Source organism: Condylura cristata, unplaced genomic scaffold (genome assembly GCF_000260355.1).
Source record: "Condylura cristata isolate star-nosed mole 26May11 unplaced genomic scaffold, ConCri1.0 scaffold00024, whole genome shotgun sequence".
Classification (NCBI taxonomy): domain Eukaryota; kingdom Metazoa; phylum Chordata; class Mammalia; order Eulipotyphla; family Talpidae; genus Condylura; species Condylura cristata.
Window position 1 is genome coordinate 3,007,134 of NW_004567125.1, and position 12,790 is coordinate 3,019,923.

Sequence of the window (12,790 nt, forward strand, 5' to 3'; positions counted from 1 at the left end):
ACCTCCAAGGGAGGGGCTGGGAATTGAGGTGGGGTTAGCAGCCAGACCTGTGGGCCTTGGCTAATGGTTTTCCACCAAGCTTCAGCATGCTCTTGGTGTCCAACTCAGTGGCGCTGGTAGGACGCACTCGCCAAATTCTCTCTGTCTTTCTTTTTCCCTGGATTATTCCTCTTTTTCATTTCTCTTTTTTGTAAATAAACCCTTTATGAGCCTTTCTGTGTGTGTCTGCAGTTAAGTCTCATTATAAATCCCTTTAAGTGAAAGGGTGAGGACCCATACTCGGGCCACCCCCTTTCATTTTGCGATTGTCCTGTAACAGAATCAAATCAACCTTGAGTTATTAGTCTTGGGTTTGCTGAACTCTGAATGTAGGTGAGAATGTAGAGAATGTGGAACCTGCTTATCTGCTAGGAGAACTTAAAGTGGAGCAGTCATATGGAAATGGCTAGGGAGGTCCTGATAGATTTCAGCAGCCCCAACGTGATGCAGTCACTCCTTTACTAGGTATTCACCCAAGACAAATGCAAGCACATATTCTGCAAAGGTTTTACATAAATGCAAAAAACAGCTTTATTTGTAATAGCCACACATGTGCAAATAACCCAAATGGCTGGTAAGTGAACAGATAAACAAATAATGTTGTACTCACATAGTAGAACACAACCCAGCAGTAAACATGAGCTATTGATACCTGCTACTACATGAGTGAATCACAAAATCACACTGAAGGAGAGAAAAGAGATAAGAAAAGATTACATGCCATGTGGTTCCATTTCTATAAAACTCAAAGAAATGTAAACTAATCTACACTGCATGAAGTAGATCAGTGGTGGTCTAGGGGTGGGGGGTTTGCGGGCGAGGTAGGAAACTGACTTCTGGAGACTCTTGGAAATGATGGACACATTCATCATCTGGACTGGATTCATGGTTTCAAGGATGTGTTATATCTCAGAAGTTCATCAAAGTCTAGAGTCTGGATACTTGCAGTATGTCAATTATACCTCAATAAATCTGGTAAAAATCATTGCATGATTTTACCTGAGATCAAGTGTCCACCAAAAACAAAGATCTCAGGCTTATGAATTGCTACTGTTGTAGAGCAACAGAGAGATCATGAAGGATTTAAAAGCTGTGAGTTTGGCTGTTTCTGATACCACAGAATAATTTAAAGAAAGAATGACATAATCAGATTGATAAATTCACTGCTCAGGTGGTAGGCTGAACATCTGTTTTTGTGATTGTCATGCTCATAGACTTTCTATAATTTGTGTGAGGAGGTGGGATAAGAGGGGGCTAAAAACTTTCTATAATTTGTGTGAGGAGGTGGGATAAGGAGGGGTACTGTACTATACTTGCGTTGCTGCTCCCACACTGTACCTCCTCTGAAAGACACAGGTCTGTGGTCAGCCGTCAAGGATTGGTTTTAAAGTTTGTCTTGTCTGACCCCTGTTTGGTTTTCTTGGCTGAGGTGAAATGACTGTCTTGTTCCCTTAAGCAGCTCCTTCTGTAGTCACTGGCAACTGGGTAAGAGTAAGAGCAGAGCAATTTTGAGATTAAACAGTGCTCTTTCCATTGCTAACTTTTGAGCAAAAACTTCCTAACCCATTAGTTGTTCTTGAGTAGACACTGAGTTCGTTCTTGTCCACGAGACTCCAGTGGTGATGGACCTCGGCTGCTCACAGAGAACGGGGTATCCACTACTCGCTTGGTAGTAGATGGCCTGCTCAGAGCTGTGACAAGCCTGCCCACATGCTTCCCTCCCCTGCTGCTTCTTTTGGAGCATCAAGAAGTTTATATTCAGCAGTCATTTTTGCAGTTTGATTGGAACCAGGATATGGGTTAAAGTAGTGTATGCAGTAACATGTGACACCCCCCCCCCTTTTGTACATGTGGGTTCCTCTGTCTGTGGGCTGAAGTAAAGGACCTCATGCGGCTGAGTTGCAGATGGATGGACTGGGTCCAGATGGTGTGACACTGTTTGGATGGAAACCTCCAATCCACACCAGACTCTGAAATCTGGGTCTGTTGGTTAACATCAACTAGCACCAATTGTCCTGACTGATAAAGACCACTCATCATCTCGTGGTGTCTGAGAGCAATCCCATGCAGGCCCTAAAATGCAAATAAATTGCATGAACATATGGTTCACACTCCCTGACACCTGCTCCCGCCACTGTCAGCCTTCCTTCCCTCACACCTGTGGCTCCATGGGGTATTCATTGTGTGAGTACTAAATAGTGTTCCAGTTCATCCATCTTCTGTTCACATTAATCTATTACGTATAACCAAGATACACTGGTCTTCCTTGGAGGGAAATGGCAATTTCTGCAAAGCACAGGCAAAACCTAAAGAATTTACACTTTCAATTCTACCTAGATATCAGTTTGGCCCTAGAGGGAAGCTGGAGTGGCCCAGGTGTGTTTACGCCCTCCCACTGCTAGACTGTGCTGCCAGCTGCGGCCTCGCTTCCCCCCCCAGCTTTCATTGCCCACGTGTGGTATCATGTTCGTGCAAAAGTGCTTGGAGGCATGAGCATGGGGCATGCATGGACACTTGAGGCTGAGAATTGTGAGCACAGGGCACATACAACTGTGAGCATGAACAACCAGGCCAATAGCTGGAGGGCACGTATGCCTATAAGTGCAGACTCCTGGAACAAGAGATTTGAAGAGCAGACGATAGAGAAGCTAAAACAGCATGGAGATCTCAGGGGCTGGGGGTCTCAGTTGCTGCCTGCCTCTCAGGCTCCTTGCCCCCTGCCCCTCCGCCTCCCTCAGGCCTGCCTCCCTGCCCAATGCGGGTCTGCTTATGTGTCCAGTTCCCTGCTTTAGCAATAAAGGTCTGTCAGATCGACCCAGGGCTCCAAGGTTCCTTTATCTGCCTGAATCCACAATGAACCTGCCCACCTTGGGCTGCCGCCCCAACAGTTCCTCAGCTCATTGTAAAGAATTTGACACATCTATACAACAGCAGTGCTCCTATAGAGAATGGAGTCTGACTCAAGATGTCAGAAATGGAATCCATCCAGTCTAGTCAGGTGGTAGAGGGGGAGATAGGCACAGTCATTATTAGTCAACTCCTCAAAGTCATATAGCTGGGACATGGGAAATCCCAGACAACGGGGCTCCCTTGAGCCCCATTTCCAGGCAATTTTTACTCCAGCAGCACCTGGGGGAGGGGTGGGCTCCTGGAGAGCATCTCCTCTTCCACCCACATGGGCAGACTGTGTCCTTGGAGACAACACACCATTGATGCTTCCAGAAGGCACCTTATGAAGTGGCAAGGAATGAGAGAGGTTGCAGAAACAAGCTCTGGGAGCCAATGATATCCTTTTTTAATCAAGTCATAATATTTGTGTTTTTCTTTTTTCTTTTTTTTCAGGGGAAAGCAAGAATGCCATCCCCCACTACCACAAATTACGCAGCCAAGTTTTCCACATTTGGAGAAATCACAGGGGCCAGTACAACTGGATAAGTCTTGCCCTGGGAAAACCACCTTTGTGGTCATGGTCTCTCCTCTGCCAGGTAAGTGTCAAGCCATAATATTTGAATGTTGTCTTTTTTATTTGAAAGCATGTCTTCAGGTAAAGAACACAGAGTTGAAAATTCAATGGACTTGTTCCAAAAAAACATCATCTGTGGGCCCTTGAAAATGGAAGGAGGACCAGCCGCAGTGAAAGTGAATGCCTCCTGGCCAGCGTGGGGCTGTGGGGTGTTCTCCTCCAGTCAGCTGGATCATTTTAGTGGCCTGAATTTGAAAATGGAGAGGCAGTTCACACCTGAAAAGAATACAGCGCGGTCAAGTAACTTAATAAGATCTTAGAATTTCAGAACACAAAAGGCACTCTCAGTTATCACTTAAAGGAGGCTTAAGGAAGAGACATAATTGGAGTAAGTTGTGGAACTGGTTACGAGTTCTCGCGCTGGCTCCTAGGTGTCCTCAGTTTGCAGCATGGAGCAGAGCTCAATGTGTCTCAAACTTTAATGTGCTTGAGGGCCATCTGGGGATGTGGTCAAATGCAGATTTTGATTCAGTTGAACAGAGATGTGGCCTGGGATTCTGCCTCAAGCAAGACCAGCGTGACACAGATCACACAACCGTATCTGCTCATTGGAATCACCTGGGGAGTTTTAACAGGGCCCATTCCTGGGCCATTGGAGATTCTGATTTACTCACTTGCCTGGCCATAATTTTGTTAAGCTCCTCAGATAATTCTAATAAGTAAGAAAGTTTGAGAAGCTTGGCCACAGATTCTTGAATAAGTATTTATGAGAAGGATGGCCTTTAGCCATTCTCTAATTTTTAGAGAATCTGCATCCTTTTCACCCCTTGAGTTAATTAGAGCTAATTCAGTGAGGTTATGGTTGGCAAATTAATTATCACAAGATTGGTGAGTAGACTAACCCCTTATGGTAAATACAGTTCGCAGCTTAGAACAATTATCTCAACACATGCAGCCTCTCATGACAAACATTTATACTGTGATAAAGGTCATAGTGAAAAATATTTAGAAATATGAAAACAAATGTTTTAATACTACAGAAAAACTTACTCTTCTTAACCAACAGATTTATATTGTAGAAATTTTTTTGAGGTCACATTAGCTTATAACACTATATATGATTCAGGAATACAGGCTCACAGCCTTCAGGTACATGTCACCACAACTCACCCTGCCCAGGCACCCAGAGTCCTCCACCAGCATCTATTGGGCCTCTCCACACTCTAAATACCTCTACAAAGACGAGATAGAGAATAAGTGGGTAGTTAAGTTAAATTTTATGGTGACTTGTGTAAATACATGCCAAATTAATCACCATGCATCTACAGGGTTATTAATGTAGTTCTTTGATTTCTCATAAGCATTCACATTCAAAGTTTCTTAACTTTCACTTAAAATGTTTGCCCAATACATTCTCATGGCTTCAGATTTTAAGTTCAATTTTAATTAGGGCTGACTTCAAGATAATTAGGGATAGCAATAATTCATTTCCATTCACCTAATCTACTTTTCGCTTCATCACATGATCTCCCTGCACACAAATTTGCCCTTAATGTTAATCATGTGAGATTAAATACCTCATTTAAAGACCATTTCTTCTCTTTTCTAAGTTGCCTCACCTGAGCCTGGCATTTCTGCTTGTCAGGCCTGTCAGTCAGCCAGTCAGCAGTAAGCGTGGGGGAGCAGAAGGTAAAATGTGAGCTTTTAAAGATTTGCGTAGAAAAACTGAGGTGTAAGTCAGAGGTGCAGTGGGTGGAAGGCTTCACCAGAGACAGAGTGGGGAGCAGAATAGTTGGACTGAAACTCACTGCTGAGGGAAGCAGCGGGGGAGACAGGAGGGGCCGGTCTGCTGTGCCATGTGGGTCAGTACCTTCTCAGGAAGTAGCGGAAATAGCACTGAGACTTAATCCCTAGGCCACCAGGGAGGCTCTCAAAATTTTAATTCCAACATTGGGATCATGGACACATTTTCTAGTGTATCAGTAAACAGTATTATGGGGTTTTCTCTTGGAAGCCACTGAGACTGTTAAAGTGAACTGACAACATGTTAAAAAGGAAGTGATTCAGTGAGTGCGTAGCATTGTTTTGGGTGAGAAGAAAAGATATATGCTGATAAGCAGTAATCTTTGGGGGGTCATTATATTTATTCTTCTACCTTGGCTGGAGGACATTGTCTTTGGCAAGCAAATAAAAATTTAGATGCCCATAAATTCCATCTTTTTGGGGTCAATTCCTGAAGTGGGGTGGCATCATGCATGGATGACTGAGTTAAGCCATTAACCAGTAGTGTATCCTTGCTTTATTCCATAAAAGTGACTTAGAAGCTCCTTCTAGGATCTTTGCCCCCCCAAATTCCACTGCCATGTTGATTCCTTTTTTTTTTTTTTTAAAGATTTATTTGTGCATTTGTGGGGGTATAAGCCAGAGGTGCAGGGGTGGTGAGAGGATTCACCAGAGACAGAGTGGGGAGCGGGTCATGCAGATTGTTGAAGTACACTGCTGAGGGGAGCAGCGGGTGTGTCAACAGAGGTCTGCTGCGCCATGTGGATCACCTCCGGGGCCAGGGATCGAACTCATGCTGAAACAGATGCGGCTAGCTTGCAGTGCTGCGTCCTTGTCCGTTGGGTCACCAGGGAGGGCCTATCATGCTGATTCTTTTTAGACCTTGGCAGTATTAGCCAGCTAACATTAGAGGCAAAGCATGTGGTCCATGAAAACTACAAAGGTGTGATTTCCCTGAGCATGTCCAAGGACTAAAACTCCTGCCCTGAAATACAGCAGATATGGCATGCAGAGTAATGTCCCCCCCCCTACCCAGAGATGTCCACATTCCTAGTCTCTAGAACCTGTGAACCTGAGGTTGGCATGGCATGAGGTTACCAATGGCATTAAGGTGTCAATCAGTTTACATTGCAATCCAAAGGTTACTTGGGGTATTTGAATAGGCCCAGTGTAATCACAAGGGTGTTTGGATGTGCAAAAGGGTAGCAGAGTGAGATAACCTTAGAGGTAGAAATATGAAAAGGACTTGACTTAGAGTCCCTTCTTTGAATGTGGAGCCATGTTCCTGGCCATAAAGCAGGAAGATGACTTATATTGCCTTAAGCCATTAAGTTGGTGCTTATTTGGTACAGAAACGAGAGGAAGCTAACCAGCAGGAAAACTGGATTCTGCCACCTCTTAAATTTCTCCTCCCCCCCTACAAACCCCTAGTGTTCATGTAGTTGTATATCATGGAGATCCTTCTTTATATGGCTCATTAATAGCATTAGAAGCAGAGAGCTGAGACTTCTGGGAGCCATGACTTAATATTTTTATGATCTTGAGCAAATCATAAAATCTTACTCTCAGTTTTCTTTTCTGCAAATGGGTATAATAGTACATAGCACAAAGGTTATTGTGAGAATAATATAATCCCCAAAGTACAAAATAGTAGAAATAAATTGGAGGTGGGATTGTAATATTATTAAAATATATCCTACTTTTCTTTTGGTCTAAGTTTCCTGGAAACTTAAATATGTTTGTTGTAGAAGTTTCTATAATTTCCAGTTATCTGTCATTCTGATTGTTTAAATATTCTCCCATTTCTCTTGTCATATTAGATTTTTATTGATTAATTTAAGAATTATTGTGTGTTCTATCGGTATTACAAACTTTGTTAAATCATATCCATCATTTTATCTATGTAGGCAGAGAATAAATGGAGCACATGAAAAATAAGCTTAGAACTGAACTGTGTGCCTATGTCCTCATGAGCTCACCTTCTATGATGCAGAGGATTAGGGCTTCAGCGTTTCTTTTGGGGGAAAACTGTTTATAATTCTACCCAAAACAGTGTGCCTGGATTAGAAATATTAGTCCACTAGCAACATTTGTCTTCTGGGAAGTTAGCTTTGCACTTCTGTGTAGTATAGAAAGAGAATGGGTCTTTGATTCTTCATCTCTACCCAGTAACGGCCACTATGGGCTCAATTTCCTCTAGTGTAACCACAAGTTATGGGGGCGATGGTCTCTGAGCACCTTCCCACTCTAGCAGACGACATCTTTATGAACAGAGTGAATAGTAACTCACATTTATGAAGCACTCTACAGTTTACTAAGTACTCTCAGGGTATTTAATTCCTCTAAGAACTATGGGAGCTATCTATTATTAGCCTCTCCATTTTAGAGGTGCAGAGAAATAAGTCACTTGTCCACACTTTCTCTGTGGTTAACTACTATCTCCTGAGACTGAACGTGGTGTCCGTGTTTCTACAAGGCAGCTCCTATCATTGTGAAGCTGACCGTAAAGTATTTCAGGGAGTTAATAGCTGTATCCTATTAACAGTAATTAATGCCACAACTTAAATTTGTCTCAGAGTAGCAGAACATGGCATTTGCTCCATGGTTAGACCTGCAAGAACAGTTAAAAAAAATTCAACTTTTTTTGTGATCTTAATACTAGACTTGCAGAAATTGAAAATATCATACACAGTACTTTCTAATCACTGTACGTAAGTGAATCACTTAGGGGTATCAGCAATTATCTCTATTATGAATATCATTCCTTAGAGGAAAGAAAACTTATTAGGGTCAGTGGATCTAAACATTTTGCTAATTTATTTTTGAAGCTCAAGGAACCAATGGGTTTATGTCTCCTTAAAAAAAAAAAATAAAAACACTTAAAAAGCTCTTGGAAGGGTGAGTGTTTGAGGATCCTGGTGAGTGGAAAAGAGGACAATCGACCCAGCTTGTGATTTTGTGAAATCTGCTCTTATTGCTTTGACTGGAGACTGTTTGGAATAGCAACGTGCTTTCATCCAAGTGACTGCCAAGTCTGAGAACATTGTATTTTGGGTCTGCAATAAATGGTAGTCTCCATCACCACGTCATCAGCTCCTGTGAGATACAAGGTCCTGCTAGGTGCAAAGTGGGTGCAGACAGATGGGACACGGGGACTTGAGTCAGGGGTTAGTGGTCATGGAGGACAGTGGCTTCTCCGAGAGTGAAGGGGTCATGGGAGCCTTCTCCTCGGTATGTGGAAGGGAACACCAGGTGCTGTGTGCCTTTATTTGGGGGGAGGGAATGTTTTTACTGTCATGAAGCCCCCTTTGAGGATGGTGGTGTGGTTTTAGGATAGGGAGAGGCCTATGGGAGGGGTAACTAATGTTCATTGAATTCCTGCATCCATCAGGCATGGTGCTGAGATTTTGGTTTACTACAGGAAGGGGTCTCAGAGAGGTCTGAAGCTGGGGTACATGGGGAGGCTCTACTGGGGGGTCCTGGCTCCCTAACAATACTGGGAGAGATTTCTGTGCATCAGTTACTGGTGGTCTTAGGTGACCAGCTGGGGCGGACTCTAGAAGGGTAAAACTCTCATGCCAAAGGCTAGGAAATTCCTCCCATCTGGGAATCCTCACACTGAGTGAACGGCCCACAGTTCTAGATTCAGGTGGGAATGCTGGGGCATGGGACTCTGTAGCTCCATGTAGGAACACGTGGTACATCCACCTCTGTGTATCCCTAGACCTTTGCACTGAAGAACTTTGAAGTCAGTAACAGTGTCAACTGACTCAATCACATTACCATTCCATGGTGACAGTTGTTCTTCTCTCTGAGTTAATTCACTTAATCTGTGCAGAAATACCCCCGCCTACTATGGTTGGCCAAGAGCCAAAGACCACCATTGGTGTCTCTGCAGGGAACAAAGCCAGAGTTATCACTTGCCAGCTAAGAGGAAGCCAGCACACCATGGGGAGGCCAGAAGCATCTGGAGGGGGTTTTAAAGAAGGGACAGCCAGCTGCTGCAGCTTCGGAACCTGTGAGTCCCTGGGAGTTACTGGTGGGTCATTTTGTCCTATTCCGAAACAGGTAGAGCTGCATAAGCTGGTGTTGAAAGGGTTCAAGTTGGGATGATTCGTGACTAACATTTTGGTTTTGTTCAGTACAATCATATTTACTCTGCAAGTCACATAATGATGGTTGTGAAATAGGTTTGTGTTTCAAGCCTCAGTTTCCCCTTTGTAGCCTTGAGGCCAGCAAGCTAGCCCTCACCACATCATTCCTTACTCTGATGCCCAGCTTGGAGAAGCTCAGCCCTTGCCGGTGACATGCTGAGCAAATGGCATAGCAAGTGGGGAAGTAGATAGGAAGGTCTCGGGGTGGGGGAGGTAATGGGGGGAGTGAGCCCAGGATGGAGGGGACAGTCCAAGTGCCATGCCTGGGAGCCTTTCTCCTATTCCTTCTATTGTAGAGACAGTCAGCCTCTGGGGGGTGACTGAGTAGGGCTGAGGCTGGAGAGAGCTGGGTAACAGTGCTGTTTATGGGGTCCCCCTTAACCCGAAAGGGGACCAGGCCAAGTGGCTGTTAGAAAAATGGTAACTGCAATGGTGAGACATCCAGAGAGTTAACTAAACTCAACCCTGCCTTTTACATGATCATTTTTGCTAGTAAATTCTTATCCTTTTTGTGATATTCGCCCATGAGTGGCTCCCCAACATGGTCCCTGGACAGGGCCTCAGCACCATCCAGGAACTTGTAGGCAGTGCAGCTTCTCAGGCCTCCCCAACCTCCTGGGCCAAGTATTTGGGGAGGTAGGGCCGCGAGACCTTTGTTTCGAGTCCTCAGGGGATTGTCCCCTCGCTGCTCCAGATGGGGAACCTCTGTGGCACAGGAGGTCTGCTAGCCAAGCAGGCATTTGGGATGCAAAGATTTTAGCAAAAGTTAGGCTGTTTAAGTAAAATGAAATCCCTTCCACCTTAACAAGCTCTGCAGCCGTAGCGGCTCTGAAGTTAGTCTATACTTTCAACTCAGAGCAATTAATTCAATTTGGTATTAAATGTCTCTTCCTGTGTCTTTGCAAATACGGGAAGACATTGTGTGCAATTAGGAAATATCATTTTATAAAATTACAAATCACGGTAAACTTTATTTTCGAGGCACGAGGGACTGAGACGGGCGCACCCGGGGAAGCGATGAGCATGTTAATCGTGCTGCCTGCTGCTTCCCGGTGACAATGTTTTATTCGTAGGCCTTTACGAGTTTTATTAGAAACAGGACCTTTTTGTGACTGTTTGCTGCCCTGGGAGTTTTAAAAGAACTGATTTTCTGTCAGAAAAGATTGGAATCAATGGCAGACTTCTCTTTGAGATAGTTCTGAAACATTTATTTAAGAGTTTAGCTGCTCGCCTCCCCTGATCTGTATGCTGAACGCTTGTTCAACGAAGTAAAATTCATTCATGCCTTCACTCCGGGTGTTATTGACAAAGTACACACTTTATGTGACTCAAAGCCAGGATCCTGTCTTCTGGGAAAACTTCTCTCTAAACTTGTCTGAAAGAATTATTTTATTACACTTTTTTCATGCCCGCTCAACAACACCTAAGTGAGAAATTCTAGGATGAAGGGGAAGCAGGGGAGGGCCGGCACTGACAATTTGAAAAGGCTGATGGGCAAAAATCAGAGGGGCTACTTTCCCCGGCCTGACCTCTTCATCTCAGAATGGGAAGGGCTGTGCAACTGTTGTCCGAAATAACGCCTCAGGGCTTCCCCCTTCCGGGATGCTTAGCTGCTCATTGGGGGGTCCCCCCCATGTCCCCTTAGCCTCAGGAATATATTCTAGCCCCCCCATGGGTTCCTGAGGCTGCAGAAAGTAACACACCCTGTTATGGTCTACAATTTTCCTATTCATACAAGTTGTTGATAAAGTTTAACTTATAATTGACACAGTAAGAGATTAACAATTGCTAATAATAAGAACAGTTATAACAATACCCTGTAAATAAAAGTTAGGTGAGTGTGGCTCCCCTCTCTCCAAATACCTTTACTGCAGGAAACATCGCCAGGCTGGAATTGACTGAGGCTATGGAATCCATGGAAAGCAAATTTGACAGAAGTGGGTGGGGGATTGATAGATAGAGGCCTTAGGGGGCAGCCGTGCAGAATAGGGCTCTCTTGCTTAAAGGCAGCTGAGCTTCATCAGAGGATGATAATCTGAGCTTCCTTTGTTGTAGATTCAGTGTGTGCTAAGACATATCATTTCTAGGCCAAAAGGCCACCACATAAAACAAGTATTCCCATGTTCCAGATTGTGACTAATGGGGTCATGGCAAGGGGGTGACAGGGTTTCTTGGTCACTCTGCCCAGTGCCAAGTAGGCTCTTTCCTAACACACCACCCAGTAGAACAGCAGCTCTGTTTCTGCAAAGGAGAGCTGGTCCCTGCTGCCTCCCACATGCTTGGGACACCATTAGTCACCTGGAGGAGGACACGCAGCTTCTGCTGGAGTCCCTAACTCATCAGTGTGGACAACCTTAATATTATTGTTTTTAATTTCTAATAAGGAAATTGGCAGTTAATCTTAATTCTTAATAAAGGAATCTTAGAGTCTCTAGAACTCTATTAGCAAGACAAAAACAAATCAAAAAGCAATTCAAGCAATTTAGAAGTTGAAAAGTATGCTTGAAACTCAATCTCAGGATAAAAATAGTTTCTTGTATTTTAGATCAAAATGTGCCCTTGTACAAGTATTTATTGAACCAACAAATTGGACCTGATGAAATGATCGGTGTGAATGTGCTCACTATGGATTGAATATTTGTGTCCTTTGTCCCCCCCAATTTGTATTGAAGCCTGAATCTCCAATATGGTGACGTCAGGAGGTTTTATGGAAGTAATTATGTCTTGAGGGTAAAGCCCTTATTGAACGACACAGTGATTTCTCTTTCTCTTTCTCTCCTCCTCTTCCTGTCTTGTGAGAAGGAGCCCATGTATATCGAGAAAAATCAGCCTTTGGGGAAAGGGTGTGTTGGCTTCCAGATCAAATTAACCCAGATGCACTAAAGTAGAATATTGTTATTTTCAATTAAAGAAACTTTTGGCGAGGGAATGATACTCTAAACCTCCCTTTTTCTTAAAAGCAGGAATTTTCTCTGACCCTCCCTCCATGAAAACAGGAAATCAGCATCAGTGGGAAACATACCCTCTCTGCAGAGATGGAGAGACCCTTAGTGGCACAGAGGTGGGAAGCTGTGTAAATAAGCTCTGCTGAGTTCATTTAATAGTTGTCCAATTCAGAACTTTTTTTACAGATTGATTTATTTATGCATACAAGAACTGGGGTACAGGTCAGAGACATGGGGGGGGTGAGAGGATCCACCAGAGACAAACTGGGGAGCAGAACAGGCAGATCCACTGAAACACTGCTGAGGGGAACAGTGGGTGGGTTAGGAGAGATCTGCCATGCTCATGGGTCACCTCCGGGGCTGGAGATTGAACTCATGCTGCAGTGGCTGTGATACCCTCATAGCAC

The 12,790-nt window shown here is 44.1% G+C and overlaps 1 long non-coding RNA gene across 1 annotated transcript in view; it reads left to right on the plus strand.

Moving 5' to 3' along the window:
* Positions 1–12,790, plus strand: part of LOC105854023 — a 126,443-nt gene that overhangs the window by 107,325 nt on the left and 6,328 nt on the right. Inside the window, exon 4 of the long non-coding RNA XR_001145751.1 lies at positions 3,382–3,524. This is a non-coding gene — a long non-coding RNA (uncharacterized LOC105854023). The remainder of the gene's footprint in view (positions 1–3,381; positions 3,525–12,790) is intronic.